General features: G+C 50.3%; 1 protein-coding gene across 1 annotated transcript in view; it reads right to left on the bottom strand.

The window, feature by feature from the left end:
* The window catches only part of LOC147090607 (phosphatidylinositol 4,5-bisphosphate 3-kinase catalytic subunit alpha isoform), a 154338-nt gene extending 137514 nt beyond the window's left edge, over positions 1-16824 (bottom strand). The window contains exon 1 of the mRNA XM_085977379.1: positions 16593-16824. The gene's annotated coding sequence lies outside the window, so the exon portion shown is untranslated. The remainder of the gene's footprint in view (positions 1-16592) is intronic.
* Between the last annotated feature and the right edge of the window lie 420 nt (positions 16825-17244).

Raw genomic sequence — 17244 nt, 5'->3', positions numbered from 1 at the left:
GTTTCCCCTCGTGGGGAAATCTAGAACTCGGGGGCATAGTTTTAGAATAAAGGGTCGCCCTTTTAGAACTGAGATGAGGAGGAATTTCTTCTCTCAGAGGGTCGTAAATCTGTGGAATTCTCTGCCCCAGAGAGCCGTGGAGGCTGGGTCATTAAATACATTTAAGGTGGAGATAGACAGATTTTTGCAAGATAAGGGAGTGAAGGGTTATGGGGAACGGGCAGGGAAGTGGCTTTGAGGCCAAGTTCAGATCAGCCATGATCTTATTGAATGGCGGAGCAGGCTCGAGGGGCCAAGTGGCCTATTCCTGCTCCTATTTCTTATGTTTTTATGTTAAGAACATCCAGTTGGTGGCGCTGGGAGGAGGCGGAGGAAGGGGAAGTGCCAAAACTGCCCTCCGTGTCACTGCCGGGGAGTGGGGGAAAGACAGGGCTGGGGAGAGAGAAAAAGGAGAGAACACAAGAAAAAAAAACAACTAGGGTTCCTGGGTCATTAGTCACACGTCACGCTCGAGAGGCGGGCTATTTGGCCACGAGGGTGGGGATGGGGGGAAAAACGTCAACGCGGTTGAGCACAGTCTGGTCCTCACCCAATGCTTTCCGTCGGGGGGCCATTAGATTGGGATCAGGAGGGGGGAAATCCTGGCGGACCTTTTTCACGCCTCACCTCACTCCGGCGATCGTGTAAAATGGGCGATAGCGAATCGGAAACTCGTTTTTGCACCCCGCCCGCTGCCCTTTACCTCCACCAAGTCCAACTGTTGCATCAGAGATAGATATTTAATTCAATTCAATTCAATTCAATCAATTCAATTTTATTTGTCATATATGCAGCAGACGTGTGTACTGCACAATGAGATGTTGATTTTTACAAGTCCTCCCAACATTGGAATAAATATGGCATAGCAATAATAAAAATAATAGAAATACAGTAATAATAAATAAAACAACAGTAATAAATAATAATGAATTATTCGTTCATGAGTCTTATGGCCTGGGGGTAGAAGCTGTTTCGAAACCTGCTGGTACGAGACCGTATGCTTCGGTATCTCTTACCGGACGGGAGCAGGACGAAGAGGTTGTGGCTGGGGTGGCTCACGTCTTTGATGATTCTCAGGGCCTTCCCCCGGCACCTCTCGGGGTAGATATCCTGCACAGCAGGTAGTTTAATTCCTATAGTATGTTGTGCAGCTTTCACCACCATCTGTAGAGCCTTATTATGGAGATCAGGCAGGAAAGTGGAGACGCGGTGGATGATCAGCCATGATCTTATTGAATGGCGGAGCAGGCTCGAAGGGCCAAATGGCCGACTCCTGCTCCTATCTCTCATGTTCTTATCCCTGCAGCCTCCCCACTAGCTAGCTCAGAGCTGGGATCGGACCTGGAACATTCCTGCCCTGGGGTTGGGGTGGAAGGAGAGTGGAGTGGGGGGGCCCCCAGCTTACTGTGATACAAGGGGGGGGGGGGGTCCCCAGCTTACTGAGGTGCAAGGGGGGGGGCCCCTTCCCTCCCCCAAGTTCCAAATCTATTTTTTCTCTCCTTCCGATGAATCACAACCTTCGCCCAACCCCTCACCGCCAAAAGTATATGCTGCGCATCAAGACAACTTGCTGGTCGACCTCTATCAATGTCATCATCAACATTATCAACAACAATTCGTTTAGATAGCGCCGTTAATGTAGTAAAACGTCCCAAGTCGCTTCACAGGAGCGATTATCAAACAAAATTTGACACCGAGCCACACAAGGAGATATTAGGGCAGGGGTCACAGAGTTAGGTTTTAAGAAGCATCTTAAAAAGGAGAGAGGCGGAGAGGTTTAGGGAGGGAATTCCAGAGCTTAGGGCCTCGGCAGCTGAAGGCACGGCCGTCAATGGTGGAGCAATGATAATCAGGGACGCGCAAGAGGCCAGAGTTGGAGGAGCGTAGCAGTCTCTCGGGACTCCCGACGCAGTGCGCCACGAGATGTGTCTGGGATTTTCGTCTTCCTTTCCCTTCCCTCCCTGGTCGGCCGTGGCTCAGTGGGTGGCACTCTCTCTCTCTCGCCTCTGAGTCAGATTGGAGTGGGACTCGAACCCACGACCTGAGACTGGAGCACAAAAACCTAGGCCGACACTCCCAGTGCCAGTACCGAGGGAGTGCCGCGCTGTCGGAGGTGCCGGCTTTCGGATGAGACGTTAAACCGAGGGGCCCTGTCTGCCCTCTCAAGTGGACGTAAAAAAAATCCCATTTTGAAGAAGAACAGAGGGAGTTCTCCCCGGTTTCCTGGCCAATATTTATCCCTCAGTCAACATCATTAAAACAGATTATCTGGTCATTATCACATTGCTGTTTGTTGGAGCTTGCTGTGCGCAAATTGGCTGCCTTGTTTCCTACATTATAACAGTGACTACACTTCAAAAGTACTTCATTGGCTGTAAAGCGCTTTGGGACGCCCCAAGACCGTGAAATTTACTATCTCTTTTCTCCATCTCGACGAGTCATTCTCGGCCTGCCTTTTGCGAGCACTGACTGCAAAGAGAGGTGTACCGCCATTGCTCCCCTCCCCGCAAGGAAAACCAGTGATGGAGTCACCATGCCTGCTCTTCTGCTCGCCCTATGGCCAGTCGCAGGGTGACATTGGTAGGGCTCGAACGCCAAGTTGCGCTGGCGAGAGAAATAAAATGGATTTGAAACTGGGTACGTGGGGCGGGCCTAGTTTCAAATCTATTTTTTGCTTCCCTTCCAAACAAATAACAACCTTCTCCCGACCCCCCGCCACCAAAAATATGGGATTTTTTTTTTTAATTCGTTCTTGGGATGTGCACGTCGCTGGCAGGGCCAGCATTTATTGCCCATCCCTCGTTACCCTTGAGAAGGTGGCGGTGAGGCACATGAAGACATTAACTGCGATTTCATTTTGGTCCTAATCCCATGTGCCCATCCTGTTCCCATATAATTTTAATTCGTTCCTGGGATGTGGGCGTCACTGGCAGGGCCGGCATTTATTGCCCATCCCTAGTTGCCCTTGAGAAGGTGGTGGTGAGCCGCCTTCTTGAACCGCTGCAGTCCGTGTGGTGAAGGTGCTCCCACAGTGCCGTTAGGGAGGGAGTTCCAGGATTTGGACCCAGCGACGGTGAAGGATCGGCCGATATACTTCCAAGTCGCGATGGTGTGTGACTTGGAGGGGAACTTGGAGGTGGCGGCGGCGGACCTGCGGGAGACGAGGTGGCCGAGCGGTGGTGATTTAAAGCAGCGGCGAGGACCAGGTAGGTTTACCAATCTCCAACCTCCGAGCTCAGAGGGAGGGAGAGAAGTAAAAGGTAATCGAAGTGTGATGTCACCAGAAAGCAGTTAAGTGATTGGTTGGTGAGTATTTCTCTCTTTTTAAACTTTAACTCTGTGGTTTATAGTTTTTAAGGTCTCTGTGGTGTAGCGGGGACTGTTGGTAAACCAGGGCCCTTAAATATATCATTTAACTGTAGTGTAATTGGTGAGATTGATTTGATTTAATTTAATTTAATTTCAATTAATTAAAGGGTAAGTTATGACGGGAGAGCCCGGCCCTGTGGTATGCTCCTCCTGCGCTATGTGGAAACTCAGGGACACTTCCTGTGTCCCTGACAACCATGTGTGCAGGAAGTGTATCCAGTTGCAGCTACTGGCAGACTGTATTGCGGCGCTGGAGCTGCGATTGGATACATACTGGACCATTCGCGATGCTGAGGACGTCGTGGATATCACGTTTAAGCAGTTGGTCACACCGCAGGCAAAGGTTGGACAGGCAGAAAGGGAACGGGTGACCAACAGGCAGAGTAGTAGGCACAGGCAGGTGGTGCAGGGGTCCCCTGTGGCCATCCCCCTCTCAAACAGATATACCACTTTGAATACTGTTGAGGGGGATGGCTTATCAGAGGAAGGCAGCAGCAGCCAACTTCCTGGCACCAGGGGTGGTTCTGCTGCACAGGATGGGAGGAAAAAGAGGGGTAGAGCTATAGTAATAGGGGATTCTATTGTAAGGGGAATAGATAGGCATTTCTGCGGCCACAAACGAGACTCCAGGATGGTGTGTTGCCTCCCTGGTGCAAGGGTCAAGGATGTCTCAGAGCGGCTGTGGAACATTTTGGAAGGGGAGGGTGAACAGCCAGTTGTCGTGGTGCATATAGGTACCAACGATATAGGTAAAAAACGGGATGAGGTCCTAAAAGCTGAATATAGGGGGTTCGGAGGTAAATTAAAAAATAGGACCTCAAAGGTAGTAATCTCAGGATTGCTACCAGTGCCACGTGCTAGTCAGAGTAGAAATAGAAGGATATTTCAGATGACTACGTGGCTAGAGGAATGGTGCAAGGGGGAGGGATTCAAATTCCTGGGACATTGGAACCGGTTCTGGGGGAGGTGGGACCAGTACAAACCGGACGGTTTGCACCTGGGCAGGGCCGGGACCGATGTCCTAGGGGGAATGTTTGCTAGTGCTCTGGGGGAGGGTTTAAACTAAAATGGCAGGGGGTTGGGAACCTGAGCAGGGAGACAGAGGAAAGGGAAACAAGGATAAAAGCAAAAGATAGGGAGAAAAACAAAAGTGGCAGTCAGAGAAATCAACGGTTTAAATCAAACATGGCCACAGTAAATAATAATTCTAATAGGTCTAAGAGCGTTAAAAAAACAAGCCTGAAGGCTTTGTGTCGTAATGCGAGGAGCATTCGTAATAAGGTGGATGAATTAGCTGCGCAAATAGAGGTAAACGAATATGATATGATTAGGATTACGGAAACATGGCTCCAGGGTGGCCAAGGCTGGGAACTCAACATCCAGGGGTATTCAATATTCAGGAAAGATAGGCAAAAAGGGAGGTGGGGTAGCATTGCTGGTTAAAGAAGGGATTAACACAATTGTAAGGAAGGATATTAACTCTGATGATGTGGAATCTGTATGGGTAGAACTGAGAAATACCATGGGGCAGAAAACGTTAGTGGGAGTGGTATATAGACCTCCAAACAGTAATGCGGAGGTTGGGGATGGCATTAAAAGGGAAATTAGAGAAGTGTGCAATAAGGGCACAGCAGTCATCATGGGTGACTTTAATCTACATATAGATTGGGCTAACCAAATTAATAACAATACTGTGGAGGAGGAATTCCTGGAGTGTTTACGGGATGGTTTCCTGGACCAATATGTCGAGGAACCAACCAGAGATCAGGCCATCCTAGACTGGTGCTTATGTAATGAGAAATGATTAATTAGCACTCTTGTTGTACGAGGCCCCTTGGGTCGGAGCAATCATAATATGATAGAATTCTTCATTAAGATGGAGAATGAAGTAGTTGACTCAGAGACTAGGGTCTTGAATTTAAATAAAGGAAACTACGATGGTATGAGGCGCGAGTTGGGTAGGATTGATTGGGGAATGTCACTCAAAGGGTTGACGGTGGATAGGCAATGGCAAACATTCAAAGACCGCATGGATGAACTACAGAATTTGTTCATCCCAGTTTGGCATAAAAATAAAACAAAAAAGGTGACTCAACCGTGGCTAACAAGGGAAATTAGGGATAGCATAAGATCCAAGGAGAGGACATATAAATTGGCCAGAAAAAGCAGTAAACCTGAGGATTGGGAGCAGTTTAGGATTCAACAAAGGAGGACAAAGGGATTAATTAAGAAGGGGAAAATAGAATATGAGAGTAAGCTTTCAGGGAACATAAAAACTGACTGTAAAAGCTTTTATAGATATGTGAAGAGAAAACGATTGGTGAAGTCAAGCGTAGGTCCCTTGCAGTCAGAATCAGAGGAATTTATAATGGGGAACAAAGAAATGGCTGACCAATTAAATACATATTTTGGTTCTGTCTTCACAAAGGAGGGCACAAATAACCTCCCAGAGATGTCGGGGAACATAGGGTCTGATGAAAGGGAGGAACTGAAAGAAATCAGTATTTGTAGGGAAATTGACAGGATTGAAGGCCAATAAATCCCCAGGGCCTGATAATCTACATCCTAGGGTACTTAAGGAAGTGGCCCTAGAAATAGTAGATGCATTGCTGATCATCTTCCAACATTCGATGGAATCTGGAACAGTACCCATGGATTGGAGGGTAGCTAATGTTACCCCACTATTCAAAAAAGGTGGTAGAGAGAAAACGGGGAATTACAGACATCGGTAGTGGGGAAAATGCTAGAGTCCATTATAAAAGATGTAATAGCAGAGCACTTGGAAAACAGTGGCAGGATCGGACAAAGTCAACATGGATTTACAGACTAGATGCAGGAAGGGTGTTCCCGATGGTCGGGGAGTCCAGAACCAGGGGTCACAGTCTAAGGATAAGGGGTAAGCCATTTAGGACTGAAATGAGGAGGAATTTCTTCACCCAGAGAGTGGTGAACCTGTGGAATTCTCTACCACAGAGGGCAGTAGAGATCAATTCATTAAATATATTCAAGAAGGAGTTGGATATATTTCTTAAGGCTAAAGGGATCAAGGGGTATTGGGAGAAAGCAGGGACCGGGTACTGAATTTGGATGATCAGCCATGATCGCATTGAATGGCGGAGCAGGCTCGAGGGGCCGAATGGCCTACTCCTGCTCCTATCTTCTATGTTTCTATGTTTGGTGGTGTTCCCATGTGCCTGCTGACCTTGTCCTTCTAGGTGGCAGAGGCCACGGGTTTGGGAGGTGCCGTCGCACACCACGCAACTTGCTGCTAGGCCTCTACCAATGACCCCCCCGCAACTGGTTGCCAGGGTGAGCCGAAGAGCAGGCACAGTGACTCCAGGACGGGTTTCCCCATCTTTTCCTGCGGTGAAGGTGGTAAATGGCAGTACACCACACTTGGCAGTCAGTCCTCGCCGAACGATGGCCGAGAATGACTTGTCGAGGCGGAAGAGTGTGCGGGGGGGCGGGGGGAAACCGACAGTCGCAGAGGCAGACCTGCTTTCCCAGTGGCGCACCGCATCGTGAGGTGCGGCAGACTGCACCGCAGCGACGCTCCGCCGGCCAGGAATGCGCACGCAACATAAGCGCCAGCCGCCAGATCGGTGCAGTTTACTTTTAACATGCTAAAAAAAGTGGAGAAACACATTTTGCACTGATCCAGCAGCTCCTCGAGGTGAAGATAACTCCTACTTTGTTCTCCGTGAAAGCGCCATCTGCTTCTCTGTGCTGACGGCGGCAGAATTAGCTGTCGAGTCACGAAAGAGCGAGAGGACAGGGGCTTCAGGTTTTTTGGGGGGTAATCCATAAACATAAAGAAAGGATTACATTACATAGGATGTACGGCACAGAAACAGGCCATTCGGCCCAACTAGTCCACGCCGGCGTTTATGCTCCACTCGAGCCTCCTCCCGTCTTTCCTCATCTAAATCCATCAGCCTCTAGTGTCAGCTGTGGCTCAGCGGGTAGCACCCTCGCCTCGGAGTCAGAAGGTTGTGGGTTCGAGTCCCACTCCAGGGACTTGAGCACATAAAGCTAGGCTGACACTCCAGTGGAGTGCCGCACTGTCGGAGGTGCCGTCTTTCGGATGAGCCATTAAACCGAGGCCCCGTCTGCTCTCTCAGGTGGATGTAAAAGATCCCACAGCCACTATTTCAAAGAAGAGCAGGGGGGAGTTCTCCCCGGTGTCCTGAGGGCAATATTTATCCCTCAACCAACACAACAAAAAAACAGACGATCTGGTCATTATCACATTGCTATTGGTGGGAGCTTGCTGTGAGCAAATTGGCTGCCGCGTTTTCTACATTACAACAGCGACTCCTTTTCAAAAGTACTTCATTGACTGTAAAGCGCTTTGGGACGTCCGGTGGTCGTGAAAGGTGCTATATAAATGCAAATCTTTCTTTTTTTCTTGTATTCCTTTCTCCCTCATGTGCTTATCTTACCTCCCCTTAAATGCATCTATACTATTCACCTCAACCAGTCCCTGTGGTAGCGAGTTCCACATTCTCCCCACTCTCTGGGGAAAGAGGTTGCTCCTCAATTCCCTATTTGATTTCTTGGTGACTATATCTTATATTGATGGCCTTCCATGAGCTCAGGACATCCCAAAGAGCCTGAAGTACTTTTTGAACTGTAGTCGCTGTTCTAACTCTGCAGCCAATTTGCGCACAGCAAGGTCCCACAATCAGCAATGAGATAAATGACCAGATAATCTGTGATTTTTCAAAGTGACGTTGGCTGAGGGTTGAATGATGGCTCAGGACACCGGAGAGAACTCCCCCTGCTCTTCTTCAAAATCGTGGCCGTGGGGTCTTTTACGTCCTCCCGAGAGGGCAGACGGGGACTCGGCTTAACGTCTCATCCGAAAGGCGGCACCTCCGACAGAGCAGCGCTCCCTCGATACTGCACTGGAGTGCCAAGTCTCTGGGGTGGGACTCTGAACCCACAACCTTCTGACTCAGAGGCGAGGGCGCTGCCCACTGAGCCACATGAGGACAAGCGAAAAGGTCATCAACTATGATTTCTTTTCAGTCCTAATCCCATGTGTCCATCCTGTTTCCATATAAGGAGATATTAGGACAGGCGACCAAAAAGAGTTAGATTTTAAGGAGCATCTTAAAAAGGAGGAGAGGTGGAGAGGCGGAACAGTTTAGGGAGGGAATTCCAGAGCTTAGGGCCCAGGCAGCTGAAGCCACGGCCGCCAATGGTGGGGCGAAAATAAGGGATGCTCAAGAGGCTAGAATTGGAGGAGCGCAGAGATCTCGGGGGGTTGTAGGGGGTTACAGAGATAGGGAGGGGCGAGGAGGCCATGGAGGGATTTCAAAGCAAGGATGAGAATTTTTTTTAATCGAGGCGTTGCCGGACCGGGAGCCAATGTAGGTCAGCGAGCACAGGGGGTGATGGGTGAATGGGACTCGGTGCGAGTTAGGACACGGGGCAGTGAGCACAGGGGGTGATGGGTGAACGGGACTGGGTGGGAGTTAGGACGCGGGGCAGTGAGCACAGGGGGGTGATGGGTGAACGGGACTTGGTGCGAGTTAGGACACAGGGCAGTGAGCACAGGGGGCGATGGGTGAACGGGACAGGGTGTGAGTTAGGACACGGGGCAGTGAGCACAGGGGGTGATGGATGAACGGGACTCGGTGCAAGTTAGGACACGGGGCAGTGAGCACAGGGGGTGATGGGTGAACGGGACTCGGTGCGAGTTAGGACACGGGGCAGCGAGCACAGGGGGTGATGGGTGAACGGGACTTGGTGCGAGTTAGGACACGGGGCAGCGAGCACAGGGGGTGATGGGTGAACAGGACTTGGTGCGAGTTAGGACACGGGGCAGTGAGCACAGGGGGTGATCGGTGAACGGGACTCGGTGCGAGTTAGGACAGGGGGCAGTGAGCACGGGGGGGTGATGGGTGAACGGGACTCGGTGCGAGTTATGACACGGGGCAGTGAGCACAGGGGGTGATGGGTGAACGGGACTCGGTGCGAGTTAGGACACGGGGCAGCGAGCACGGGGGGTGATGGGTGAACGGGACTCGGTGCGAGTTAGGACACGGGGCAGCGAGCACGGGGGGTGATGGGTGAACGGGAGTGGGTGCGAGTTAGGACACGGGGCAGCGAGCACGGGGGGGTGATGGGTGAACAGGAGTGGGTGCGAGTTAGGACACGGGGCAGCGAGCACAGGGGGGTGATGGGTGAATGGGACTCGGTGCGAGTTAGGACACGGGGCAGTGAGCACAGGGGGGTGATGGGTGAACGGGACTCGGTGCGAGTTAGGACACGGGTCAGTGAGCACAGGGGGTGATGGGTGAACGGGACTCAGTGCGAGTTAGGACACGGGGCAGCGAGCACAGGGGGTGATGGGTGAACGGGACTCAGTGCGAGTTAGGACACGGGTCAGTGAGCACAGGGGGTGATGGGTGAACGGGACTCAGTGCGAGTTAGGACACGGGGCAGCAAGCACAGGGGGTGGTGGGTGAACGGGACTCAGTGCGAGTTAGGACACGGGGCAGCGAGCACAGGGGGTGATGGGTGAACGGGACTCGGTGCGAGTTAGGACACGGGGCAGCGAGCACAGGGGGTGATGGGTGAACGGGACTCGGTGCGAGTTAGGACACGGGGCAGCGAGCACAGGGGGGTGATGGGTGAACGGGACTCGGTGCGAGTTAGGACACGGGGCAGCGAGCACAGGGGGGTGATGGGTGAACGGGACTCGGTGCGAGTTAGGACACGGGGCAGTGAGCACAGGGGGTGATGGGTGAACGAGACAGGGTGTGAGTTAGGACACGGGGCAGTGAGCACAGGGGGGTGATGGGTGAACGGGACTTGGTGCGAGTTAGGACACGGGGCAGTGAGCACAGGGGGTGATGGGTGAACGGGACTGGGTGCGAGTTAGGACACGGGGCAGTGAGCACAGGGGGTGATGGGTGAACGGGACTGGGTGCGAGTTAGGACACGGGGCAGTGAGCACAGGGGGTGATGGGTGAACGGGACTGGGTGTGAGTTAGGATACGGGGCAGTGAGCACAGGGGGTGATGGGTGAACGGGACTCGGTGCGAGTTAGCACACAGGGGCAGTGAGCACAGGGGGGTGATGGGTGAACGGGACTGGATGTGAGTTAGTACACGGGGCAGCGAGCACAGGGAGTGATGGGTGAACGGGACTTGGTGCGAGTTAGGACACGGGGCAGCGAGCACAGGGGGGTGATGGGTGAACGGGACTGGATGTGAGTTAGGACACGGGGCAGCGAGCACAGGGGGGCGATGGGTGAACGGGACTTGGTGCGAGTTAGGACACGGGGCAGTGAGCACAGGGGGTGATTGGTGAACGGGACTCGGTGCGAGTTAGGACACTGGGCAGTGAGCACAGGGGGTGATGGGTGAACAGGACTCGGTGCGAGTTAGGACACGGGGCAGTGAGCACGGGGTGATGGGTGAACGGGACCTGGTGCGAGTTAGGACACGGGGCAGCGGAGTTTTGGATGAGCTCAAGTCTGGAGGTAACAAAGGCGCGGATCAACAAGGTGTCAAAAACAGGAAGGCAGATTATTATCTGAATGGCAATAGATTGGGAGAAGGGGAAGTGCAACAAGACCTAGGTGTCCTTGTGCACCAGTCGCTGAAGGTAAGCATGCAGGTGCAGCAGGCGGCTAAGAAGGCAAATGGTATGTTGGCCTTCGTAGCGAGAGGGTTCGAGTACAGGAACAAGGATGTCTTGCTGCAGTTGTACAGGGCCTTGGTGAGACCGCACCTTGAGTATTGTGTGCAGTTTTGCTCACCTTATCTGAGGAAGGATGTTCTTGCCATGGAGGGAGTGCAGCGAAGATTCACCAGGCTGATACCTGGGATGGCAGGAATGACGTATGGAGGGAGATTGGGTCGATTGGGCTTGTATTCGCTCGAGTTTAGAAGAATGAGAGGGGATCTCATTGAAACTTATAAAATTCTAACAGGACTAGACAGACTAGATGCAGGATGTTCCCGATGGTTGGGGTGTCCAGAACCAGGGGTCACAGTCTAAGGATAAGGGGTAAGCCATTTAGGACAGAGATGAGGAGGAATTTCTTCACCCAGAGAGTGGTGAACCTGTGGAATTCTCTACCACAGAAGGCAGTAGAGGCCAATTCATTAAATATATTCAAGAAAGAGTTGGATATATTTCTTAAGGCTAAAGGGATCAAGGGATATGGGGAGAAGGCAGGGACAGGGTACTGAATTTGGATGATCAGCCATGATCTCATTGAATGACGGAGCAGGCTCGAGGGGCCGAATGGCCTACTCCTGCTCCTATCTTCTATGTTTCTATGGATCAGCATCATGTCCTTTCACCTGTGATCCGAGTTCAAAACTAGCTGATTTGCAAGAGTCCTACATGGAATGAGTTTGGGTCGTGTCAATACTTGGCAGATGCAGTATAACGTGGATAAATGTGAAGTTATCCACTTCGGTAGGAAAAACAGAAAGGTAAGAGTATTATTTAAATGGTGATAGATTGGGAAATGTTGATGTACAGAGGGACCTGGGTGTCCTTGTACACCAGTCACTGAAAGCAAACATGCAGGTGCAGCAAGCAGTTAGGAAGGCAAACGGTATGTTGGCCTTCATTGCAAGAGGATTTGAGTACAGGAGCAAGGATGTCTTATTACAGTTATACAGGGCCTTGGTGAGACCACACCTGGAGTACTGTGCGCAGTTTTGGTCTCCTTACCTAAGAAAGGATATACTTGCCATAGAGGGAGTGCAGCGAAGGTTCACCAGACTGATTCCTGGGACGGCAGGACTGTCGTATGAGGAGAGATTGGGTCGACTAGGCCTGTATTCGCTAGAGTTTAGAAGAATGAGAGGGGATCTGATTGAAACGTATAAAATTCTGACAGGGCTAGACAGATTGGATGCAGGGAGGATGTTTCCCCTGGCTGGGGGGTCTAGAACGAGGGGTCACAGTCTCAGGATACGGGGTGGGACATTTAGGACTGAGATGAGGAGAAATTTCTTCACTCAGAGGGTGGTGAACCTGTGGAATTCTCTACCACAGAAGGCTGTGGAGGCCAAGTCACTGAATATATTTAAGAAGGAGATAGATAGATTTCTAGACACAAAAGGCATCAAGGGGTATGGGGAGAGAGCGGGAATATGGTATTGAGATAGAGGATCAGCCATGATCATATTGAATGGCGGCGCAGGCTCGAAGGGCCGAATGGCCGACTCCTCCTATTTTACTATGTTTCTAATACAGCTCCTGAGCGCAAAGCTTCCTGTACATTTGACACTAAATGGGCCAGCTTGCTCAGAGAGACCACAAGAAGGGTTGGCGTGGGATGTGACACGTCAAACTGGTGCAATACCCTATCATAGAATCACACAGCACAGAAGGAGGCCATTCGGCCCATTGTGCCTGTGCCGGCTCTTTGAACGAGCTCTCCAATTAGTCCCACTTACCCCTGCTCGTTCCCCACAGCCCTGCAATTTTTTTTTCCTTTTCAAGTATTTATCCAATTCCCTTTTCATAGTTACTATTGAATCTGCTTCCACCGCCCTTTCAGGCAGCGCATTCCAGATCACAACAACTCGCTGCGTTAAAAAAAAAAATCTCACTTTCCCCTCTGGTTCTTTTGCCAATGATCTTAAATCTGTGTCCTCTGGTTATCGACCCTCCTGCCAATTTCTCCTCATTTACTCCATCAAAATCCCTCATAATTTGGAACGCCTCTATTAAATCTCCCCTTAACCTTCTCTGCTCTAAAAGTAGAACAATCCCAGCTTCTCCAGTCTCTCCACATAACTGAAATCCCTCCTCCCTGGTATCATCATTCTAATAAATCACCTCCGCACCCCCTCCAAGGCCTTGAGGGGTAGATTTTCATTGAAATCGGTGGAATGAAATTCAGGTGGGTTCTATAACAGGCGCACAATCCACTCAGTCAGATTACTACCCAGGAGTGAAGACGAAAATCTACTCCAATATGTCCAGTATCTATCTTTATTTACAACCCTAAATATAGTGCGAGGGTAAAGGATTAGGTCACTAGGCTTATGCAATGCAATGATAGCAACTGGGTTTTAAATGTGTGCTAACATATTTTGGTGTGTAACAATCATTTCAAATTTAATTAAAAAAAGGGAATGGGGTATATACTTGAATAGGAAAAATTTCTGTGGGCTATTGGGGAAAGAGCGGAGGGCTGGAGAAGCTGGGGTTGTTGTCCTTGGAGCAGGGAAGGTTAAGGGGAGATTTAATAGAGGCGTTCAAAATTGTGAGAGGTTTTGATAGAGTAAATAAGGAGAAACGGTTTCCACTGGCAGGAGGGTCGGTAACCAGAGGACACAGATTTAAGATACAGGAGACTTTGGTTTATCCGGAGGTTGTATGTCCGGAAACCTCGCTCTACCGGCAGAAATCAGGAGCCGTTTTGTTAGCTTTTTTTTCCCCCAACAGTCAAGCTCTGGAAAGTCTCTCTGAAGCTGTTGTTAAGCTACAGAGACACTTCCAAGGTACGGGCCGACTGTTTGAAGCTAAGCAACAGTGTTTGTTGTCAGATACGGAGATGAAAACCTCCGTATGCTTCCAACGTTAACGCTGGTATGTCCAGCAGTTTTGATGGGACGGCAACAGCTCGGTCCCGTCGGTGCCGGATATAACAAAGTTTCCTATAATTGGCAAAAGAACCAGAGGGGATATATTGCAGCGAGTTGTTGTGATCTGGAATGCGCTGCCTGAAAGGGCGGTGGAAGCAGATTCAATAGTAACGTTCAAAAGGGAGCTGAATATATACTTGGAGGGGGGAGGGGGGGGGGAAAAGAAACATTTGCAAGGCTATGGGCAATGTTCCCTCTAAGCCGCGCAACCCAAAAAAAAATTGGGGGGGGGGGGGATCGAGCAGGATCGTGGGACCAATTGGATAGCTCTTAATGGCCTCCGTTCTGCGCTGTAAAATTCTGTGCTCTCTCCAGACACAACCCAAAGTTAGAGGGAGGTGGGAAAAATAAAATCTAACTGTGCCATTCTCACAGTTCCAACAAACATATTACAAAACATTTTGCACAACCCCCCCCACCGTTACACTTCACCGGTGGGGGGGGGATAAATAAATCGAGCGACAACGTCGCTATACCATGAGTGTAATGGCCACGTGCACCTCGGGCACTTGTGGGAATGCGCCTTTTCCCAAAAAGATTAAGCATTCCTGCCAGCGCTGGAGTGTTACTTCACAAATATGTACAAAAAACAGAACTGATGATTCACGTGTTTTCAATACAGAGGAGGATGTAGGGTATTACCAAATAGCTAGCCAAGAAACAAGCAGTTAGGGGACAGAAAGAAAAAAAAAAGAGATTTGCATTTCTATAGCGCCTTTCACGACCGCCGGACGTCTCAAAGCGCTTTACAACCGATCAAGTACTTTTGAAGTGGAGTCACTGTTGTAATGTGGGAAACGCGGCAGCCAATTTGCGCACAGCAAGCTCCCACAAACAGCAAAGTGATAACGATTAGATAATCTGTTGTTCTTTTTAGTGATGCTAATTGAGGGATAAATATTGGCCGGGACACCGGGGAGGGCTCCTCCCCTGCTCTTCTTCGAAATAGTGGCCGTGGGATCTTTTACGTCCACCTGAGAGAGCAGACGGGGGGGCCTCGGTTTACCGTCTCATTCGAAGGACGGCACCTCCGACAGCGCAGCGCTCCCTCGGCACTGGCACTGGAGAGTGTCGGCCTAGATTTATGTGCTTAAGTCCCTGGAGTGGGACTCGTACCCACAACCTTCTGACTCAGGGGGCGAAGGTGCTACCCACTGAGCCACGGCTAACACACATTAGCAGGGTCCTTTCCGAACAAAAATGGTCAGTTATTGATTTTCCACCCTCTTCTCCCCTCCTGGATTTGAATGTCAGAGTCACTTCCGCACACTAAAACAACAGTTGTCCAAACTTATCTGTTGGAGGGGGGAAATAAGTGGGGGAGAATCTGTGAATATCGCCACACAAGGATTCCCCCATCTCAACAGAAAATGGTTACTAATGTACAGCGACAGAAATAAGGCTAGTAAAGCTACAAATCACGTTTAAAAAATAAAATATATATAATAAACATTGATTTCTCGGGACACCGTGCTCACAACGCGCAGTGTGGCCAACACATTTATGATGCGTAAATCTGATCACCTTCGGCGGCTCCCGTTCAACCTACACACTGGAGAGGGGAAAAGGAGTCACCCGCTGTTGTACAATAACAAGCGCACACTGACTGTGGAAAACACACACTGTACCTTATAACAAGAGACGCCGACAAAAAGAAAATTAAATACAAAAATCCACCGCATCTATAATCAAAAGTTTAAAATGACAACATGCTGACAGGAATGTGAAAGTATCTTTTTCCACTGTTGTATAATTACTATTTTTTCTTAAGTGGAGATGGTTGATTTGGGGGGGGGGGTGGGGAGGAGAAAAAAAAGACTTGCATTTATATAGCGCCTTTCACAACCACTGGACGTCGCAAAGCGCTTTACAGCCAATTAAGTACTTTCGTCGCTGTTCTAATGTGGGAAACGCGGCAGCCAATTTGCACACAGCAAGCTCCCACAAACAGCAAATGTGATCGTGACGCGGATCATCTGTTTTTGGCATGTGGATTGAGGGATAAATATTGGCCCCAGGGGCGGTGGGGGGAGAACTCCTCCCCTGCTCTTCGAGAGAGAGAAAGCAAAAATGTTTAGAACATTTAGGCCTGACTGGGTTATGAATACAATCCCAGATCTTTTAAGCTAGCCGATCTGAAAGAGCAGGCAATCTTTTTATTTAAAATTCAGATGAAAAATTGCTGCATTCTTAAGGCTTTTTCCCCCACCTACCCCTCCTCCTCCTCCTAGCCAGGCCAATAACAGAAAGTACACAAATGTTTTTTTTTAAAGAGGTGGCCAGATTGCTGTGGCCTGTTCCTGCTCTGCATCTGTACTTACTTTGACATGCAGCCCCTGGGGCAGGGCTGTCACTGTATTTTTGCTGTTGTTCAAAATGTCTGGATGAGTGTTGGGGTCTTCTCCGCAGCAGCCCAAGGGTGTTCCAGGGGCTGGGAGGAGGAAGAGGAGGAGGAGGAGGAAAGCACCCCTCAGTTGGGAAACAGCAAGGAGAAAAATTGTACACACACACAGATCAGGAAATGTCTGGCACTAAGGTTTCTTCTGCACCAACCTGATTCATCTGCAGGGCGGGCTGGAGACGCTTCTCCTGGGCTGTTGGTGTGTCTGCTTGCTTGCCTCTATATATTTTTTTCTGCTCCTGCAATTCTGTTTAAATATATAAATAGCTTGACAGTCTGGTGCTCTTGCAAGGAAGCATAGGACTGTATCCGGCGCCGAGGGGTCGGATTTCCGCTGAATTCCAGCCCTGGAAAGCCGGGATCGCAGCAGAGCCGAGCCGGCCAGCCCAGGGAGCCCTTAAAGGAACAAGCGCACCGCAGCCAGCCAGGGCTCTTAAAGGGGCAGGCCGGGCGCGCAGCACGACAGTGTCACAGCTCTTAAAGGGGCAGGCAAGCGCGCGCAGCACGACAGTGTCAGAGATCTTAAAGGGGTAGGCACGCAGCACAACGTCAGAGCCCTTAAAGGGGTAGGAGTGCAGCACAACAGTGTCAGAGCCCTTAAAGGGTGAGGCCGGCGCGCAGTACAACAGTGTCAGCGCCCTTAAAGAGGTAGGCGCGCAGCACAACCGTGTCAGAGCCCTTAAAGGAGTAGGCGCGCAGCACAACCGTGTCAGAGCTCTTAAAGGGGTAGGCGCGCAGCACAAGTGTCAGAGCTCTTAAAGGGGCCAGCGCACATCACAACAGTGTCAGAGCCCTTAAAGGGAT

The sequence above is a fragment of the Somniosus microcephalus genome, unplaced genomic scaffold (genome assembly GCF_052327205.1).
Source record: "Somniosus microcephalus isolate GS21.2 unplaced genomic scaffold, FLI_Smic_1.0 unresolved_chr4, whole genome shotgun sequence".
Classification (NCBI taxonomy): Eukaryota; Metazoa; Chordata; class Chondrichthyes; order Squaliformes; family Somniosidae; genus Somniosus; species Somniosus microcephalus.
This window is presented reverse-complemented; position numbering and strand designations above follow the sequence as displayed.